The sequence below is a fragment of the Coenobita brevimanus genome, chromosome 74 (assembly GCF_032717465.1).
Source record: "Coenobita brevimanus isolate Jiangsu-jjx chromosome 74, ASM3271746v2, whole genome shotgun sequence".
NCBI lineage: Eukaryota > Metazoa > Arthropoda > Malacostraca > Decapoda > Coenobitidae > Coenobita > Coenobita brevimanus.
The window spans coordinates 28,091,887-28,112,424 of NC_137027.1; the positions used below are offsets into that span (position 1 = coordinate 28,091,887).

A 20,538-nucleotide genomic window follows, 5' to 3' on the forward strand; every position below is an offset into this window, starting at 1 on the left:
ACACACTTACTCCCTGGTCCAGTACCTCAACAGAAACTAATCCCATTTCACTGACACGAAGGAGGAAGGGGAGGTAGAAGGAGGTGAAAGAGAGAAGGATACAGAAAAGATGAAAGAAGACAGATAAACCAATAGGGATAAACGTATGGGAAAAAAAAGCATGATGCCTTTGGTTGCGAAGTTTGGACATAAAGAAGAGAGAGAGAGAGAGAGAGAGAGAGAGAGAGAGAGAGGCATATATATATATATATATATATATATATATATATATATATATATATATATATATATATATATATATATATATATATATTCTTTACATGCAGAGAGAGAGAGAGAGAGAGAGAGAGAGAGAGGAAGCGGGAGTATCAAAGGATTTAATGAAGGTGAAGAGAGGAAGAGGAAGAAGAGACATGAGAGGAGGGAGAAGTGAGGAAAGGGGGAGGGTAGGGGAAGGGAGAGGGAAAAGAAGGCAAGGAGAGGAGAGGGTAGGGGAGGGGAGAGAAGACGGGGAGGTACTCACACCAAAGGAGGAGGAAAGGGGAACTAATGGACGTGTAAAGGGAAACACGACACAAAGAGGAAAGAAGACAATGGAAGAGAGACAGAATGGAGACAAGGCAGAGAGGGAGGAGAGAAAGAGGGTAACCAGAGGGAAAACAGAGTAAGGGGAGACAGGCAGAGGGATACCAGGGGAGATGCAGAGAGAAGTCAGAGGAACTGAGAGGGAAAAGACGAAAGAGAGACAGGGAGGGTAGATCAAGAGAAAGGAGACATAGAAAAATTAAATGGAGGAGAGACAAAGTAGACTGAAACTGAGGAGAGACAAGATGGGAGATAAACAGAATGGAAACAGAAAGGAAACAGAGGGGAGACAAATGAAGACAAAGAGGAAGGAGAGAAAGAAAATGGGGACACAGAAAAAGGATACAATGGATTTGCAAAGCAAAATGAATATACGAAAAAGTTGCAGTGAAAAGGGAGACAGGAGAAAAGAAACACAGGATAGGAAGTAAAAAATAGTGGAAACAAAGATAGGAAATAGGAGAGAGTCAAGTGAAGAGACAGAAGAAGGAAAAAAAGAGAGAAAGGAGATAAAGAGCAAGGAAATAAAACAACACAAAGAGATGGACGAAATACAGAGAAGAGGAGACAGAGACAGGAGAGAAGCAGAACGAAGAGATAAAAGATACAGAGAAAGGGAAACAGAAACAGGGGAGTAGTAGAATGAAGAGACAGAAGATACAGAGAAAAGGGAGACAGAGGGAGGGGAGAAAGACAGTAGGGAGGCAAAGAGAACAACAGGGAGGGTAAGGGGACGTAAAGGACAACCTGGATGGACCACTGAGGCTGGCTAAAATATATTATGACTCTCTCAGTCAGACTTCACTCATGAGCACGCAATTAAAGTCAAACAAAGCAATCTGGAGACATCAAAGGAGTACCCTCGACTGAAGAACAAACGAAAAACAATAACAAAAATCAAAGTAGAAAGAGAGAATAATGCAAGAGTCAAGAGGCAAAAAAAAAAAATAATAATAATAAAAAAAATGTTGGAGACAAAAGCTTCAAACCCAAACCACGAGGGAAAATTTCCACTGATGAACACTTTCTCTTGGCAGGATAAAAAAAATAATCGTGTCAATAAGCTTAGTGCAAAGGATCCCCGAAACTAAATAAATTAAACACACACACACACACACACACACACACACACACACACACACACCAAGATTCTAACGTAAATAAAATCGTCTAAGGGTTGCTAGAACAGAATACTAGAGTGATCCTGACCTCGAGAGAGAGAGAGAGAGAGAGAGAGAGACAGACAGACAGACAGACAGACAGACAGACAGAGACAAAGCGAGAGAGAGCGCACAAAAGAACACACTGTCTTTTGTATTCAAATAAAAAGACGAAATTTTTCATACCCCAGGAATTCCTATGATAATAAAAAATGAAAAGAAACACGAGAAATAACACGATAGAAAATTTCAGAACTTATAAACCAGGAGGATATAAAAAGGAAGGTAAAATAAAAGCCATAAAATCTATTAGACACGAGCAAGGAAGAATATTTTTCAGTTATTTTATTTTTCACATTACACTTTATCCTTCTCGTGTATTTTATTTTTATCTCTAATATCGTCAGTGCATCACTTACATACAATAGGATACTGAGTGAATTTGTAGAATAAATCGGCAAGGAACAGGGGTTACGCAGCCCCCTATGTCACCTACAACACGTGTTTGTCTCATGAGTCTACAGGAAAGCCCGTAAGTTCGATCAAAGGTCAAGGAGTGAAAAAGACGATTGAGTATCTGTCTGTCTGTCTGTCTGTCTGTCTGTCTCTCTCTCTCTCTCTCTCTCTCTCTCTCTCTCTCTCTCTCTCTCTCGTTACTGATATTCTTTTAATACTAACGTGTGTGTGTGTGTGTGTGTGTGTGTGTGTAACTAAGGAGGAATGCTCCCAAACATTTCCCCATACTTCGCACTGCTAACAAACATAAGGATACTGAGGAATACTGCCTAGAATAAATCGCTAAGAATGAGGCGTAACGAAATCCTGAATGTCCCAATTTCACGAATCTGCAAGAGAGCCGACAGTCCGATCAAAGGGCAGGGAGCGAAGAGAAGTGAATGAGAGTGAGTTTGTGAGCCCTTGTTTCTTTCCGCCCGATAGCACACACCGAGGCGGATGCAGTAGGGTCTTGAAAACTGCCGACGGGATGGGGGTAGAGCAAGATAGGACTGGGGAGGTTGCTGGAAATACTGTAGCTGTTAAGATATTTGTGTTGCTAAATCCAGAGCCATAAATGCCGCTAAACATGCTGTCAAAAGTGGCTGATTCTTTCTGACAAGGGGACAAGTTTGGGGGTAGGGTAGGATAGGATTGGTGAAGTTAATGGAAATACTGAAGTTGTTAAAATATCTGTGTTGCTATATCCAGAGCCACAAATACCGCTAAAATTGCTCTCAAAAGTGGATGATCCTTTTTGACATGTGGACGAGTCGAGTGTGAGGGATGAACTAGGCAGAGCTTGAATTTTTTGTTTTCTCAACGTTCTGTGTAGCCCGAAACGTTACAGGAAGTAAAGAATTCCAGCTCCATCCTGTTTAGCCCATCCAACTTGCTCCCAAAATCTTCTAGAATGGCACTAAATACAAAAATCTCCAGAAGACAGCTAGAAAAGGACCAAAAATCATTGGAAACATCGCTAAGAAAATCTAGACAGTAGTCTGATTTCTTGAAGTCAAACGTTAAAAATTACAGCTGAATAGACGTTAGAATCTAAAGATATTGCGGGAAAAAAGCGCAATTTTTTTCCCATAATAAGAAATATAAATGTCCCTCGTGAGAAGGATGATGTTTACTGGCACTAAGGTCTGCACCATCAGCTTCGTCGGTAAACAGAAAGTAGCCTACGGGACTGTATACTCGTTTTTCTCTAACAATGTCAAAAATGACCATCTCCCCTTTAATACTGTTGTGATGAGATTAACTGTAGAATATGGTGCGAGTCACGAAGAAGTGCTATGACAGATCTGTAAATTGTCCTTTTCTCCCATTGAGCAATGTGAAATAAACTGTAAAATGAAAATCCAGACCAAGTTAGGGCGAGAAAACATAGTAAATTTTAGGTTTCCCGAGATGTAAGTGTTGTGCTGTCGTTTTAATTCTGTCATTGCCACCTTCCAAAAAATTTTATTTACCCCAGTCCAAAGCAGGGAAAGCGAGACCTTGAAGACTCCGTCGATGGGGAGGGGGAAGAGGGGAGGGGAGGGGGAAGAGGAGGGAAAGGGGAAGAGAAGGGAAGGGGGAAGAGGAAGGGGAAGGGGGGGGAGGAAGGGGGAGTTCGTATTGACATCTGGGAAAGTTGTAGGAAATATTCGAATCGTCGGAAATGTCCCTCATGAATTTGGGTAAGTCCTTGTCATTCACTGTTATGTTATTAAAACTGAGTGAGCAAATGTGTATGGGAGGAGTCATGAGAACCTAAGAGTGTTTATACGGCCATCATTAACCCTCTCATTGTCAGGGCAACTCTAGTATTTAATTCCAACTAACGTCAGACGACTTTATTCATCCGAGGGAGAGTCACAGGAGCCTGCGTGCTAAGTAAGCTCCGCAACACCTCTTCCTAAACAATTCATTTTGCTTATAACTCCTTGCTGTCCTCTTCTGTGATACTTAAATCATTCTCAAATCATAATACACTACATACATAAATAAATCGCTAAGGAAGAGGTGCTAGGGACCTCTTTAAGCTGCGAGAATACAGGCCCTGACCTTGCGATCTCTGGACGATTATATGCAGCGTAGATCTGTATCTCCTTCTTTTAAGCTGGATGGAGAATTGCGTCCTCTTGTCAATTTCCCTTAGGTCAGAGGCAGAAAAAGATAATACTATAACCCTGCGTCGTGTCCATAGCACTTTATCGTGACTAGCACCATTTCTTAGTGCTAAACTTTACAGCTCAGCATTCAATATGGAAAGAAACAAATTTTATACCCAGTTAGAGTCAACGGAAACAGCAAGACCTTGAAAGTTTCTCTTACGGGATGTACGAGGAGGAGGAAGAAGAGGAAGAGGAAGAGGAGGAGGAAGAGGAGGAGGAGGAAGAGGAGGAGGAGGAAGAGGGGGAGGAGGCTCATGCTGGCGTCTGCTGGAAGTTATCGGAAATACTGAGTTGATAAAAAATGCCCCTCTTGAATTGGGGTTAAGGTTTCGTTCAAGGTCGTATTTTGAGAAGCCCCTGAGATCTCGTAACACCCCGTCATTAGTGGTTTGGTCTGTATAGTACACCTCAGTATCTGTACGCTGTTGAGAAAGCTGTATCCATATTACAAAGGCCTAAATAAAACACAGGAGTAGTTTAGGGCGTAGACTAAAACGTAATCGTCAAGAAGAACTTGCTTTGGTTTGCTTCCTAGTGTACGGCCTTGAGAGTTGATGTTGGAAAACGAGGAGGAGGAGAAGGAGGAGGAGGAAATAGAAAGGAGGAAAAGGAAAAAGGAAAGAAGAAACAGAAATTGAAGAGGAAGACAGAAACAGTCAAAGGGCCACATCATTAACCCCCTGAACTCGATGACGATTTTTTCTTAGCTTATCGTAACCAAACCTAATGCGGTGTTTTGACTTTCTCTCTCTCTCTCTCTCTCTCTCTCTCTCTCTCTCTCTCTCTCTCTCTCTCTCCATCTATTTTTCTATTTCTGATTTTCTCTCCCTCCTTATATACTGCTTTCCTCACTTCTTGTCACGCCTCTCCCATTCTCCCTCCTATGTTGACACTCTTCCCCTTGGCTCATCATCATGAGAATTTCATTTCAACTCCTCTCATTCCTCTGTCTGTCTGTCTGTCTGTCTGTCCGTCTGTCTGTTTCTCTCTCTCTCTCGCTCTCTCTCTCTCGTATTGCTTGCCTCCCTCTGCATTTGCGTAATTTTCTCCTTCCTTCTGCTCCTTTCTCGCTTTAAGGTCTCCCATACAGTGCTCCCCTTTCCCCTTTACTCGTTCTCTTTCCAACCTTGTCACTGTGTGTGTGTGTGTGTGTGTGTGTGTGTGTAAGGAGACAAAAGACGGAAGCGGTAACAAGTGGAAGATGAATAAATCAAAGCGTATAAGGAGGTATAGGAGATACGGTGATGAAAGGAGAAGTAGACGAAGACAGAATGAAAGGATGGAGAGAGAATCTAAGACATTTCAGAGAGAGAAAGAGAGAGAGAGAGAGATGCGTAGGAAAATAATAGCTCGCTGGGAATGAAAAGGGAAAACTTGTAATGAAATGTCACTCACATTGCCATACTTCTGAACGTACAAGAGAAGGCGACCAGTTTTAACGAAAACACACACACACACACACACACACACACACACACACACACACACACACACACACACACACACACACACACATATATCGGGAATTTTTGAACTATTTCCTAATTTGCCCTATGGTATTTCAGACTATACAATTAATTCCATGGTGTGTGTTTACTTATAAACTCGAACATAAAAATACGTTTTTAAACATCCAGACTCTCTCTCTCTCTCTCTCTCTCTCTCTCTCTCTCTCTCTCACTCACCCATCAAAAACTTTTGTCTTTATTCCCTGTCTCCTAATCTGATCCTTCCCTTAGTTTTCCACTTAATTTTCTTTTATTATCTTTGTCATACGTTCCCCTCCCCATAAATTTTCTTTTATCTCTGTTTTTCCTCTTTATTTTTGCATTGGTATTTTGTTTCCATTCTTCGTCCTACCCTTTCCTTTTATCTCTTTTGCTTTTTTTTCTCTGTCTCTGTGTTCTGCTTCCTCCCCTCTTTTCTGCAATATTTTCTCTCATCCCATTTTCTTTTGTGTTCTTTTTCTTTATGTTCCAATGTTCTCTTTCCTCCACATTTTCTTTTATTCATTCTCTTCGATTTTCCTTCTCATGTCTTTATTCTCCATCTTCTTACCATGTCATGCTATCCGTCTTGTCTATTTTCCTCCTATTTTCTTTCTTTCTTGAATTTTCCTCTTCATCCAAAAGTCTCTTACTCTTACCCTGCTTTCCTGCCCTCCTCTCGCCTCTCATTTCCTTCCCTTCCCTACTGCCATTCTCTTCTCCCTGTCTGTCCTCAGACCCAAGAATTCTTTCACTCTTACCCTGCATTCTTACCCTCCTCCCACCTCCCCCCCTCATTTTCACCTCCCATATTCTCTTATCTCACCTTTCTTCACTCTTTCCTCCCCCCTCCATTCTCTCCTCCCTCTCTTTCCTCCTCACCCAGGATTCCTCCACATATTCCCTCCATCCTGCCCTCCCACGACAGGCTTATCACAGGTACAAAAGTGCAGGTGAAGGAGTCTATTTCTCACCTGATGAAACGCCTTCAGGTAGAGATGGAGCCATTATTTTGTGTGAGCTTAGGACAAATGGCACTTACTTTTTCGTCATTATTATTATTATTATTATTATTATTATTATTATTATTGTTATTGTTATTATTATTATTATTATTATTATTATTATTATTGTTATTGTTATTATTATTATTATTATTATTGTTATTGTTATTATTATTATTATTATTATTATTATTATTATTGCACAGACGCAGAAACAGGAAAACACAATCTCAGGAGAAACTGTCGCCACCACCACCATCATCATCATCATCATCGCCCACTAGTACAAACGATTAGGCTGCGATCCATAAAAAAGATTACGGAAACTACAAAATCCAACAGAGTTGTTATGCAGTGAAATGGACCATACATGGGTTCGCTCATCATCCCGCCATATTGCAGCCAATCACGGCGCAAATTATGACCGCCCATTTTTCTTTTCATTGTCGCGTTGCATCACATGCGCTGGAAATGGAATATTTTGGAAGACTGATGCTCTGTGGGGAAATGATGATGGATTAATTTTCTTTTTAAATTATTTGCTGAGTTGTAATTTCTTTTTGACGATTTTTTGTAGTTAGTAATTTATTTTCATTTTCGGTCTATGCACATTTCTGGTCTTTTCCACAAGGGTCTAGGTTAGGTCAGGTTGGGTAAGGTTAGAGGCTGTTCTTCAGTTAATGTTCCTATATCCTGCCCAACCCGTTTTTAATAATAGTTAATAGATATTGTGATGATGATGATCATGATGGTGATGATAATGAAGAGGATGAGGATGATTCATTGCCATACATTCATGCCAAAAGGAGAACGGGGCGTGAGAAATTCTGTGCCTGGCCATTGCTAGCACATCACTTAATTTTGACCTTAACCTGTGCGTGGGATTTACGAGGCGGAGTCACGCAGCGCCTGGGTATAGCAGTCTCATTGAGGAATCAATTAGAAAATAAACTTACATGTATATTCAAACTGTCTGGCATGTTGGGATGATCTTTAATATATCCTATCTATCTATCTACCTATCTATAACTGTAGATAGATAGATACTGCTAAAAATGACATTACACCAAACGTCACACCTGCTATAAAAAGTCATGTGGGTGCCAGCCACTCAGGTCCTCCAATATCTTACTTTGGTTTTAAGAGGTAAGAGAATGTAAGCTTGGAACGTGGCCGGAGCCTGAGCCGGTATATTTGTTTTGTTGATGCTAATATTCTCGGTCAGGATCAATGGTAGTCCGGGACCCTTTTCTGTCCGATTTTAGCATCGTCACACTCGGCAATAGCGATATATGTTTATTTGGGTGCTTCTCTCTCTCTCTCTCTCTCTCTCTCTCTCTCACACACACACACACACACACACACACACACACACACACACACACACAAACACACACACACACACACACATATTCACTACGATAACGTTCCATACACTCGTACCTGTACTTAATTTCTTCCTTTAAGAAAATTTTCTACCCAGCTTAAAGGTCACCTCTCTCAATCAAATGTACATTCGTCTGAACCCCACAGTGCGATGACGTCTTTAAACATTTATTCTTGTTACTTGTCACGAGTTATTTTCCTTCCAGCTTACGGGGATGACCTCTGAATTGATTATAAACAGTCCCCATTAGCCTCTGAAGGTATATGACGGCTGTTTATAATTTCATTCTGGCTTCCCCCCGACGTTATTATTCAGCACAGGACTGAACTTTCAACAGAACAGTTGTAAACACTATCAGGCACTCCTGTTTATTTCCTTTTTTTTGCGAGGATGAAGGAACCAAAGGCTACAGGCCCACACTATTGTTCCATCCACGAAAAATAGAAAACATCAGAGAGCCAAATTCAAGACCCGTTCATTTCGAGATGCCAGGACACATTGCATTTACAACAGGACTTCCTTTTATTCATACTTGCTATCACCCGACTACTTTATCTAGCCAAGAAGCGCTCATCGGTATTGAAAAGACTAATGCATACCATCTATTAACCCTCATTTCCCACCCACCAGCGATTTTGATTCACCTCGTATATTTGTGTGTGGCCTGTGGTAGTGAATCGGTTAAATAATTGCCTCTAACAAAACACAGGCTATTTTTTCCCTTACATTTTACCGCTGAAATTAATCTTCATTGGTCACTGTGGTAAATTGTGTTTATTAGGCCAGCATTTTGTGGTTTTCATGAATTTAGTGTTTAATGCTTCCCGATTTGTGATAATTTCTCTGCCTGCTCTACTACTTCGCTGCCTATTTCTGTGTACATGGCTATTACCTAGCCTCGATCTGCATTTACACACACACACACACACACACACACACACACACACACACACACACACACACACACACACCAACTGCATCTAGTATACACGTAATAGCAAGTGTGTGCAGTATTTGTAGTGTAAACCTTCATACACACTAACAATTTGAGTCTCTCTTTGAATTTCTCCCACGCTCTCTTGGAGGGACGCACACAGCAGGCCAAGAACCATTGTTTAATCCCTTTACCTTCAATGTTGTATTTCTAAGATTACTTTCGCTAGCATGAAACAATGTTATTTATTTTCAGAGAGACTTTGCTCACTGGGAAGGTCACACTGAGCCTTCATTAATCATTTTACTAAACGGCGTGTCCTCTAGGCTGAATAAATTGCCTGAAAGTATAAAGAATAAAGCAAAAGATTAAGTCACCGGATTCAAAGAGTTAACAGAGCAGGTCCTCACATACACATTTCATCTAGGTTAACGCAGGAAAATTTTGCTTGGCTAAGCTAATCCTCTGTCCCCTCAAAGGTTAATTGGTTATTTCCCTGCGAACATGCCCATTTCCCGACCTATCTCCCTGCCCACCCGTCCATTTCCTTGCCTACCCCCCCATTTCCAGGCGTACCTGCCCGTATCCCGGTCTGTCTGCTCACCTGTCTGTCTGTCTACTTATCTACCTGATTACCTGCCCATTTTCCTACTTACCTGCTCGCTTCTGTGCCTACAAGCCCATTTTCCTGCCAATGTGTCTCCCTAACTCTCTGCCTGTCCACCCATTTTCTTGTCTACGTACCTGCCTCACTGTCTGCCTGTCTTCCCATTTCCAAGCTCATCTGTCCATTTCCCTGCCTATCTGCCTGCCTGTCCTAATACATGAATTCCTGCCTGCCTAACTATCTGCCTGCTTGCCTGTCTGCCTGCCTCTCTCTGATTGGATTTTGCCCGTGGAACAAATCCATGTGTACCGGTGCGTCGCTCGGCCGGATGCTCGTCATTATTTTCAACTCTTACGAGGGAACGAGTGCTGGGGTAGTTACACACACACACACACACACACACGAAACAGACGTACCGTATATATACTCATGCTCCCTCCCCCACACACAAGCATACACATAAACTCAAACACAAGCGCATATAAAGGACACCCATTCACACATAAACGCATTCACACACGCATATGTATATGTACAAATATGCATACGCATGCATCTACACAGAATAGGCACATACAGATGCACAGAGAGAGAGAGAGAGAGAGAGAGAGAGAGAGAGAGAGAGAGAGAGAGAGAGAGAGAGAATGTCAGCCCTGGTAGGAAAGTAATATTTTTAGGTTCACACCAACTTTCACCTTTCCTCTCTCTCTATAAAAAAAAAAAAAATCTTAAGCACTTTCTGGCTCAATAACTCTAGATCTATGTATAAAAAAACAAAATCTGGAACTTGCCTTTAGAAGTAGGTTTATTTATACTTTCAGACAACTATATTGTAAGCAAATCCATCCTGCCTTAAGCCCCTGATAACTGTGACGTTTTGTTTCGTGTATGTTGCCTTCAGACGATTTTATTTAGCTCTGGAGAGATTGTTTTAGCAGGAGTCAGAGATTGTTTTAGCAAGAGCCTTTACTATCCTCAATTTAAACAGTCTGGAAATATCAAGAATTTACTGAAACAAAAGGACGTAACTTTGATTCATGGTTTTGAAATAATTATCACATCTAATAATTTTCTGTAAATCTGTGTACTCAATCTCAGTTAAATAAAATCACAGAATATTAGTTGAAAGATAATACTAATCTCGACTTTGAGAGGATTACTATTAATAGTATTTACACTTTCATGTTGTTAAACTCGCTCGCACTTAAATAAATTTGTTAATGTTACGTGAAATAAAGTAGTGCAGAGAATGCGATAACAATAAGGTTAAAACCGTCATAACCACCTTCAGTACCATTATTACTGTCACTATTATCCTTACTATTTTAAATCATCACCTGTCCATTTACCATAGCCACCTTCATCATTCTAATTACACTCATTAACACCACTATCACAAATTTCACTACTGTAATTAACTCTTTTCACCAACGCCATTAAAAGTGCTGTGAACCACTTCCTCATTACGTCGCTATCTTAATTAAAATCATTATTATCACTCCACTCAAAACAACCACTACCTCGACTGCCGTTACTCTCATTTAACTGTTTAGCATTATAATCACCTGCATCATTAATACTCTGTCTCCTTTAATTCACTCTCAGATAGAAAAAAAATCGTCAGGGGGTTACCTGGAAGAAAATACTTGAGTTGTCCCGGCCGTGAGAGGGTTGATGGCGACAGTATTAAGACTCTCAGGCACCTATGACTCCCCCTCAGCTGAATAAAATCGTCTGAGGTTAGTTTCAATAACTTACTAGAGTTCTGCCGTCCATGAAAGGCTTATTACTGCCATCATCATTGTCCTTCCTACCTTAATTAAAATCATCACCACCTCACTCACCACAACCATCACCACAGTCATCATTACCGACCTCTACCCGTCATTTCCTCCCCCCACTAAATTAATGCCATCACCACTCTACTCTCATTATTATTTATATTAATTTTTATCACTATTAACAAAAAAGCCATTAATCTGTCTCAGTTATGCTCATTTAAAACATTATTACCGTCTACGTTATCATTCTTACTATCTTAAAATAATCACCACGCCATCTGTCACCACCACCACCACCACCACAATTACAAGCATTAGCACTGATTTTTTTTTTTTTTCAGCAACATTATCATCATCAAAACTCATTATCAGTATGATCTTAATTACAAGTGATTACCACTCCACCCAACATCACTGCCACCACGACCAACAACATCGCAGACATCGCCATGACTCATATTTTATTAATTACTATTTGCATTATCGTTATTAAAACTCATAACACTCTCAGTCTTAATTTATTATCACCAGTCCACCCACGACCACCACGAACACCACTACCACCACCATCACCAATACCACCACCACCAATACCACTACCACAACCACCACTACCGTCATCACAACAACCACAACCATCTCAAACATCATCATTACTCTTATTAAAGCCTATAACATTAACTGTTTTACCAATCTCTGTTTTCCTCATGATAGTAATAAAAGCCATCACCAATCCACTAACCACCACTACCACAACCACCACAATCACCACTACCACAACGAGCGTTTTCCCTTTCCTCGTCACTTCCCATCATCAGGGAAGGTGGTGGTGTGACGATAAGAGCAGTGAAGGTTGGAGGGGGTGGGGAGTGAGGGAGATGGTGGGGGGACTGAGCAGGGGTCGGAGTGGGGAGGGAGGGGATTTAAGGGTCGGTGGAGGAAGGAGGGAGGGAACAGGGCAGTTTCCTTCACAACGACGTAGTTATGCCTGGATTATAGCAAATAATTTAGTCCCTCCCGCATACTTGCGTGGGTGTCCCGAGGATACGACTAAAACGAGATTAAAAACTCACAGGATAAGCATCGGGTTTATATATATATATATATATATATATATATATATATATATATATATATATATATATATATATAGACACACAAGTCGTCCTTATAGTGTTGACCCTAACATTCTACGAGTTTGTGTGTGATGCACTGGAATAGCGAATAAAATTTTGTGTTGTCAAAAAAAGGAAAGAAAATCATTGTAGTTTAAGCGATATAGGCGATGCAGGATCTAAAGAGGAACGCCTTCTCGTGATGGCATCAAGATAACAGATCCGGCTCCGCTGTTTGCTATTTACAGATGTCCCTCAGCTTCCCTTCAGTCCCCCGAAAGGAAGTTAGTGGACAGCATAAGGAGCGCAATTTCAGCCTGCAGTCCATCGGGTCCACGTTTCATACAAGCCTACAGCAGGATCGCAGCAACAAGTAGGCGATTCACTGAAATATGGAATATAATCCTCTGCAGATGGGAGGAATATAACATAAAACACGTCACCTTACCTTGGTTCTCTTACCGTGTTTTCCACGACATTATGTACGATGAGTGAAGCACCGCCGTGGCGCCGACCTGCGGCCGTATTTCCGTGTTGTTCTGCTGTGTGAATACGGTGTCCGGGGCGGGGTACACCGTCAGGTCCTCTGCCGGCCCTACCAGCGTCGTGGTGAGCGGGGGCAGGAAGCTGGGGAACACTGTAGGGAAAGAAACGAGGACTTGAGATTCGGGTGAAGAAACTACGGTAGAGAAAGGAGGTGGAGGAAGGAAAATATACACAGTACAAGCAATAGGTGAAGGAAAACAAAAGAAAGTAAGAAAAAGTGAGAGGAAGGAACAGAAAAAAATATTAAAAAGAAGAATGAGCAAGAAACGCACGGGCAAAGTAATAAATGTGGGACTGAAGATAAAAGAATATGCAAGAAAGGTGATAAAGGAGGTGAAGAGACGTGATGAGGAGTGTCAGGACCTTAATGAGATGACGAGGAGATGAGGGGGTAAAAGTGAACTACTGTTTTGATTATAGGAAGGTGAAAGAGAGAGAGAGAGAGAGAGAGAGAGAGAGAGAGAGAGAATGTCACTGTTGTAGCTATTGCTGTTGTTAACAGTCTTATTTCTATAGTTACTTCTTAGCCTTTCACGATCGAATAAATTTGGCATTTTATTCACAGAAGCGCAGTGTGATTTATTTTATTAGTCATGGGAGCCCAAAAGTGCCCCTCTTCTTGTACTAAATATTCGCACGAGGACACTGATATCTCCCACATAAGACAAACACACTGTCACGAATCAAATTCGCGACATTTCCTTTTTGTGAGAAGCCACGAACTATTAGTGGAAAACTCACTGTGTATCGCTCAGTTAACCGTTTCTCTCTCCACTTCGGTGGTATACCTTTCAAAACATTCGTCACTGTTTCAAAAGTGACCGATCTAATGGACGTCACTAAGTGCTCTACTGAGCGATACTATTGTTTCTTTATTGTTCGCCCCTGCTTGCCTCAACCGTTAGCCACGCCTTCTTCCGGTGGCCTATGCGTTCTACCAAACGCATCATTTGAAGGGAGTCAAGTGTTTGCTGTGACGGAGAGAGGACCTGTGCAGCAGTGTGAGAGGTCAGCTAGTACCCAAACTCCACTTTACAGCTCTCCAGTGCTCCCACCCTTGGTGATAAACAGCATTCATTGACCAGTATTTCTTTTCGTTTCCCTAGGCTAAGAGTTTAGTTAAGTGAGCTGTTTCCTTACATGCTGGCCGGTTGCGCCGCATGTTGTGTTCTTTTCTAGGCATAAGAATTTAGCTCTTGTGTGAGTGAGTGAGTGCGATCTCATTAATTTGATTTTGAATTGTAACGTTAAATTTATTTTGTAATCAATAAATTTAACAGTTCTTTTTCTTGAGCTTAATGTAATGTAAACTCTTGTTTCATTTCTCCACAATTAAGCTTATTTTCCATATAGCTCCTAGCTTGCATAAACGTTTGCCTTTCATAACTGGTACTTAGGCCAGTGTTGTGTATTAAGCTTAAAATCCGTTGTGCCTCCTACGAGTTAAGCATCAGCAAGAACCTGATATTATTATTATTATTAGTTATTTATTGTCAGGGGTGAAGTAACTTTCTCCTGAGGCTAACAGTACTAGTAATCAGCAATTGAGTAATTAGTCTCTGCTGTGTACTGTTGAGAAAGTTTATAAATTCTCGTTCTGAGAAAATCGGCGAAGTAAGCCAGCGTAAAGAATCATTGCTTGATGTAGCAAGACAATCATTGTCCTTGGTCTTCAATATTATTGAACATTATTATCAATTAAATAATATTAACCATTTATTTTAAAAAGCCCGTGACACACATTAACATTTCTGCACATAAAGAGAATAACCTTGATATCAGCCCCATAACCTGACCCAGTGAATCTATATATACATACGGAGAGTCAGATACGTAAAAAAAGAAAAAAAAAAGAAAAAAAAAAAAGCAGATGTGGGTCGCGTACCGTAAGTTAAAGCTCCGTGTACTGTGTCTTGTCACAGTCAGAAACAAAAGTTTGCTCAGTATTTCACCCCTTTTACTTTTCACTTACCTCCCCTTTCTAATGTTCTTAATCTGTGACAGGCTTAGTACATTTCTCTACCCACTGATGATTCTCTTTGGTATGATGCGTCAGGGAAAAGTGACGGAAAAAAAAAAATGTGCGTAACGTAAATCAGTGAGCAGCAAGCAGGAGAACTTTTGTCCCTGACTATAGATGTACCCAAAGTGAAGCAGTGTGTGTTCGCTTCAAAAGGTCACGACACAAAAACTTCTTAACGTCCTAGAAAGTCTTTGTGCCAGGGCGATTACTTAACATCATTTGGTACACATTTAAAGTACAGTAACACGCAAGAAGGATCAGAATTCTAACCACCTCAATAAATTTAAAGATGGCAATTGCTACCTTTATTTTTACGAAATTCCTAGAGAAGTTTGGTCGCAGAATTTGTTAAGTATTCAGTCCCGCGTCCCTGAACATCTAATTGCCCCATTAATAAAAAACTGTTATCACCGTTCTTTTCAATCACAATGCAGTTAAATGCACATAAGCACATCATAACTACGAAGCTCTATGTAGCCTTAACTACAAGAGGCCTCAGAATCCTAAACTGCAAATTTTAGTTATACATGAATATAATATACTAACCACGAAGTTCATTACACCTTTCATCACGAAGGGCCTCTACAATACAGTTAGCAACATACCTTAGCTACAAAATTTCAACAACCCTTCAAAGTGAGTCGCACTAAAATCACCCTGACTGCAGTAATTAGATACTCTTAAGTACGAGAGGCCTCTAAAAACGCATAAACACTCCATAACTACAAAATTATAAACATCTTTCACTACATTGGCCTTTAAAAAGTTAGTTGTACACGGACACACTTTAGGTACAAAGCTTCGTTTCCATTTCATTATATGGAGCCTTTAAAGAAGCTATTTTAGTAACACAATAACACACCCTAACTATAAAGCTCTATCTAAACACAGTTAAACAAAGTTGTCCCAATCTTGTGAGAGTTGGCAGCAAAATAAAATGTAAAAAAAGAAAAAAAAAAAAGTTGGGGGAGGAGGCTATTCGTAACTCTGACTCAAGTTTATATTCAATTACTGGCGAAGTTGATGCACTCCCAGCAAGCCACGGAATCCACGAGACTCCGTTACGTCGAAGATATGATTACGCCCACACGGTAAAACTCACTGGCTTCTATTCCTGGTATTTGGTTGGATGTTGGCCTTCAGAAACGTCCTATGTCTTTCGTTCTTCCCGTAATTAGTGCGAGGCTAAGATTGCTGAGGAACGAAGAAAGGATAGCGAAGAGTTCCCCCTTGTCCCTTGTTCTTCCTCCATTAAGCAGTCTTATTATGAGAGATAATTACAAGAGGGACAAGGTAAGGGAAACGCAGAATCTGTGTTTCTTGTCCTTCCTACAAAAACAAGACGTGCTTAAGAGGGGATAATTGCAGGAAAAACGTGAATATGAGACATGAAGATCTTCCCATGTCCTAGTTTTTTGTACTAACAAATGTTATTAAAGAAAATGTGCAAAAACGACAATGAAAAGGAGACACAGAATCAACCGATGCCCCTTAGTCTACTTCGAAAAGCAAATTGTGTACTCATTTTACTCTAACTTGGCCTAAAAATGCAAATTTCCCCCAGGTTCCTTAGTCTGCCTGAACAAGCAAATTCTATACTTTTTCTTGCACTATCGTGAGCCAAAGAGACCGCCGCGTCATCTCGAATGTTGAATTTTAACAATAGATTAACACGAGGAAATTATGCCAGTCATGAAGAGTTATAGAAAGGATGTAGAGTCGTCGTAATGTCTTTCTGCCATAGAGCTGCGTAAAAATAGCTGTAAAGGACGAAAATCAGGACCAAATTAAGAGGGAAGTATATTCACAAAAAAGGGAAAATGATCGAAAGTTACGATGCGAGTCTCAGTCCCGGTACGTTTCGATGCAAAAACACTAACCTTCACTGAATTCCACAAGAGCCAAATTACTTCTGTCCTTCTGAGTTCTACGGTAAGGCATGAAAGTTACAGATTTCGCTTCGGGGGATGAAATAAAAGCCAAAAATTAAAAGTGGGAGAGTTCGAGAGAGATGACTGTGGCTCGGAATACCAGACGAGTTGTAGGTTTGTGTTGGTGGGTAGGAACATGTTGAGGTGGACGCAGAAAGGAAAGGTTGAGAGATCGTGAGGGAGAGGAAATGGGATGCTGTGTGTGTGTGTGTGTGTGTGTGTGTGAGAGAGAGAGAGAGAGAGAGAGAGAGAGAGAGAAAAAAAAAAAAAATTATATGGATCCACAGACCAAAAAGGCAAGAGTGATTTGGTAACGTCATAACATTGAAACAAATACAAATTACTGAACTTTTGGAAGAGGATATCAGATAGATAGACAGATAGATAGGTAGACAGACAGACAGACAAATTGACAGACAGACAGACAGATAGAACCACAAAGACCTGATTACGATCCCTTTTTGGTGTTTCAAACTTTATATTGTTAGGAAGACTTACTCACTAATTACAGAAGTTTAAGAACAGCAGACCAAAGCAGACTTCTCTCTCCCCATCCTCTTGTTTAGCTCTCCAGGGTACTATCATTACAGGAAATAAGGGGAGGGTGTAAAAAACATGGACAAGGAAAGAAAGTAGTATATTAAAATTAAAAGTTACTAGCATCCTATTAATACTGGAGGAGTTAATGTAGGCCAGATCAAACCCTTCCTACTTCTAAAATTCTCTCCTCAACTGAAAAGACAAAAATGTAGACCACAAGAATAACATAATATAAAAGATTTAATTGGATTTTTATGAGTAATATTAACAGGCTTCAGTTTACCAGTCCAGTCACTCTATATGCTTTTTTGGCTACTTCCTCGGGTAGAGAGGCTCCGTAGCATCTCTTCCTTTGCGATTTATTTTTTGAATTTGGCTGGTTAGTATCCTTTTGTGCGATATAATTTCAGACTATGGATAAGATAAAAAGATTTATATAACACAGAATAGGACAGTCAAGTGCAATAAGCAAAATAAATAGCTTAGGAAAAGGTGTTGGGGACCGAAGAGAATACCGGCCCTTCCCCAGTTTAGTATTCGCTTCCTGCTCACTTCACCACCGGCTATTAATCACACACACTTAATAACAACTTAAGCAATTTATTCCCGTGACCTAATTACTCGCTATTAAAATATAATGAGGGGAAGGAAGAGGAGAAGGGAGGATGCATTCGCGGTAGAAGAGTGGCCGAAACAGGTCCAGAGGCGTTAAAGTTGTCCTCAGATGTTGGAAAGACGAATATCATCATCATCATCATCGTCATGCTCCTCTTCCTCCTCCTCCTCTTCCTCATCGTCGTCATTGTCTTCATGGTCATCATCATCATCATCATCATCATCATCATCACCTTTTCTTCCTAGCTGTGGACCAGGTGATCTATAAAGAAAAACGATAACCACCGTAATAACCAAAGTATAAGCTAAACCTGCTAAACAAAAACTGCTAAAATCTGGTAAAGATCCCTAAAAAGCCGTTGATAAAAGGATATAAATGCCTCATGATCAAGTACAACGAAGTCACAAATTACAGTTCTTTCACCTTAACTTGGCCCACATTTCCGTCCTCTAACAACTTATTTCACGTAGCTCAGTGCCAGAATAAGACAATACTCCTACTCTGCATCTTTTCCATTGCATTTACTCTTGAACAGCATGACATTCTAGCGTAAATCAGGTGATACAACTCAGCATTCAAGATGGAGATGTGGAAATTTTAGGCCAAGTTAAAGTAAAAGGAGTATAAATAGGTATCGACTCGTAGCAGTTCCTTTTAAGATGGGGAGGAGGAGGACGTAGGGACTTGGAATGCCGGTCCCCTGTAATGAGGTTTTAAGTGGCTGGAAGTGGCATGAAGTGGCATCTGGCTCCACTTCGGCTTTAAGAGGTATGGGAGGAAGAAAGGAAGGGCTTGGTGGGGAGGAAAGGTGGTGAAAGAGAGAGAGAGAGAGAGAGAGAGAGAGAGAGAGAGAGAGGCGGGGGGTAAATAAGGGAGGTAATAAGGATGAGGGAAGGAGAGGATTATGGAAGAAGAGGAAGCAAATGATGGGAGGATAGATGGCGAGAGAGAGAGAGGGGAGGAGAGGAGGAGGAGCAAGGGTAGAAGTGATGGTGGGGGAATTTGATAACAGAAAAGATAAGGAACAGAAGAAAGGGGGAGGGGAGAAAAGAGACGGAAAAGGAAAGACAGAGGAGGAGAAGGGGCGCTGGTGAGGAAGATGGGGTTGGCGATGATGGTGATGAAGATAGAACAAAAGAGCATAAAGAAAAGAGGATGTCTGCAGTTGGTAGGCTGGTTACTACTTGGCAATTCCTATCAGAGTAAGACGAAGGATAAGGGAACTAGAAAGCGTTCAAAGAGAGCGTACTTCCGCCAATGTCATTGCCATTAAAAAGGATCCAGATCCGGATCAGGACCCCCATTAATTAAAAAAAAAAGTGATCAAATCTTTCTTGGTCCATGGTCCACCTTTCCACAAAATTTCTCTGAAATTCATTGTGAGCTTTTGGAGATATTGTGCTGGATACTCCGGATCCACTCGCAAGTTTATTTATTTATTTATTTTTCCCATGGTCCACCCTTTCACAAAATTAAATCAAAATCCGGTCAAAACTTTTTGAGTAAAGTTGCTAACTGACAGACAGACAGATAGACAAACGGACAAACGAACCAACGGCGGCTAAAACATAACCTTCTTGGCGTAGGTAATAATACAAGAATCATATGAAAATATTATCTCCCCAACCCACCTAGCCCTTTAGCCGAAACTGTCAGGAAAAAAATGAATTACATTAGGAAGAAAAGGAGACACTGAAAGATAAAGATGAGAGACAGATAGAGAGAATTAGTTGGAAGGGAGAGGAGGAGGGATAGAATAGAAGTGGAGATCTGTAAAAGCAGAAGTTAAAAGTTGGACGAGTCCGAATGATGAAGGTAGCTGGGAAAAAGAAATGAGAGGGGAGAAGACTGGGGTTGGAAGAGGTATGATGAAAGTGAGAGAAGAGAGGGAGAGACAGGAGAGTGGAAATGGGGTGAGGGGACCAGTGTCAGGACTCTAAAATGTCTCAATACATAATAGCTAGCAACATACATTTATAGTCAAGAAGTTAGGTTAATGTCAAATCTAGGGGCCAAAAGGAAATGACGTTAGCATCTCTCCAGCACCTCACCATCACAATGGCCCACGAACAGTGCCTCGTGACCATACACACACATACACACACACAGGCTTCTAGAACATTTCAACAACAGTATAGTACACGTGACACGGCCCCTGCTAAATG

At 40.8% G+C, this 20,538-nt stretch overlaps 1 long non-coding RNA gene and 1 pseudogene across 1 annotated transcript in view; both read right to left on the reverse strand.

Annotated features, from left to right (window-relative positions):
- Positions 1-20,538, reverse strand: part of LOC145407887 (uncharacterized) — a 563,348-nt gene that overhangs the window by 397,960 nt on the left and 144,850 nt on the right. The window lies entirely within an intron of this gene.
- The window catches only part of LOC145407650 (neural cell adhesion molecule 2-like), an 81,059-nt pseudogene that overhangs the window by 37,870 nt on the left and 22,651 nt on the right, over positions 1-20,538 (reverse strand).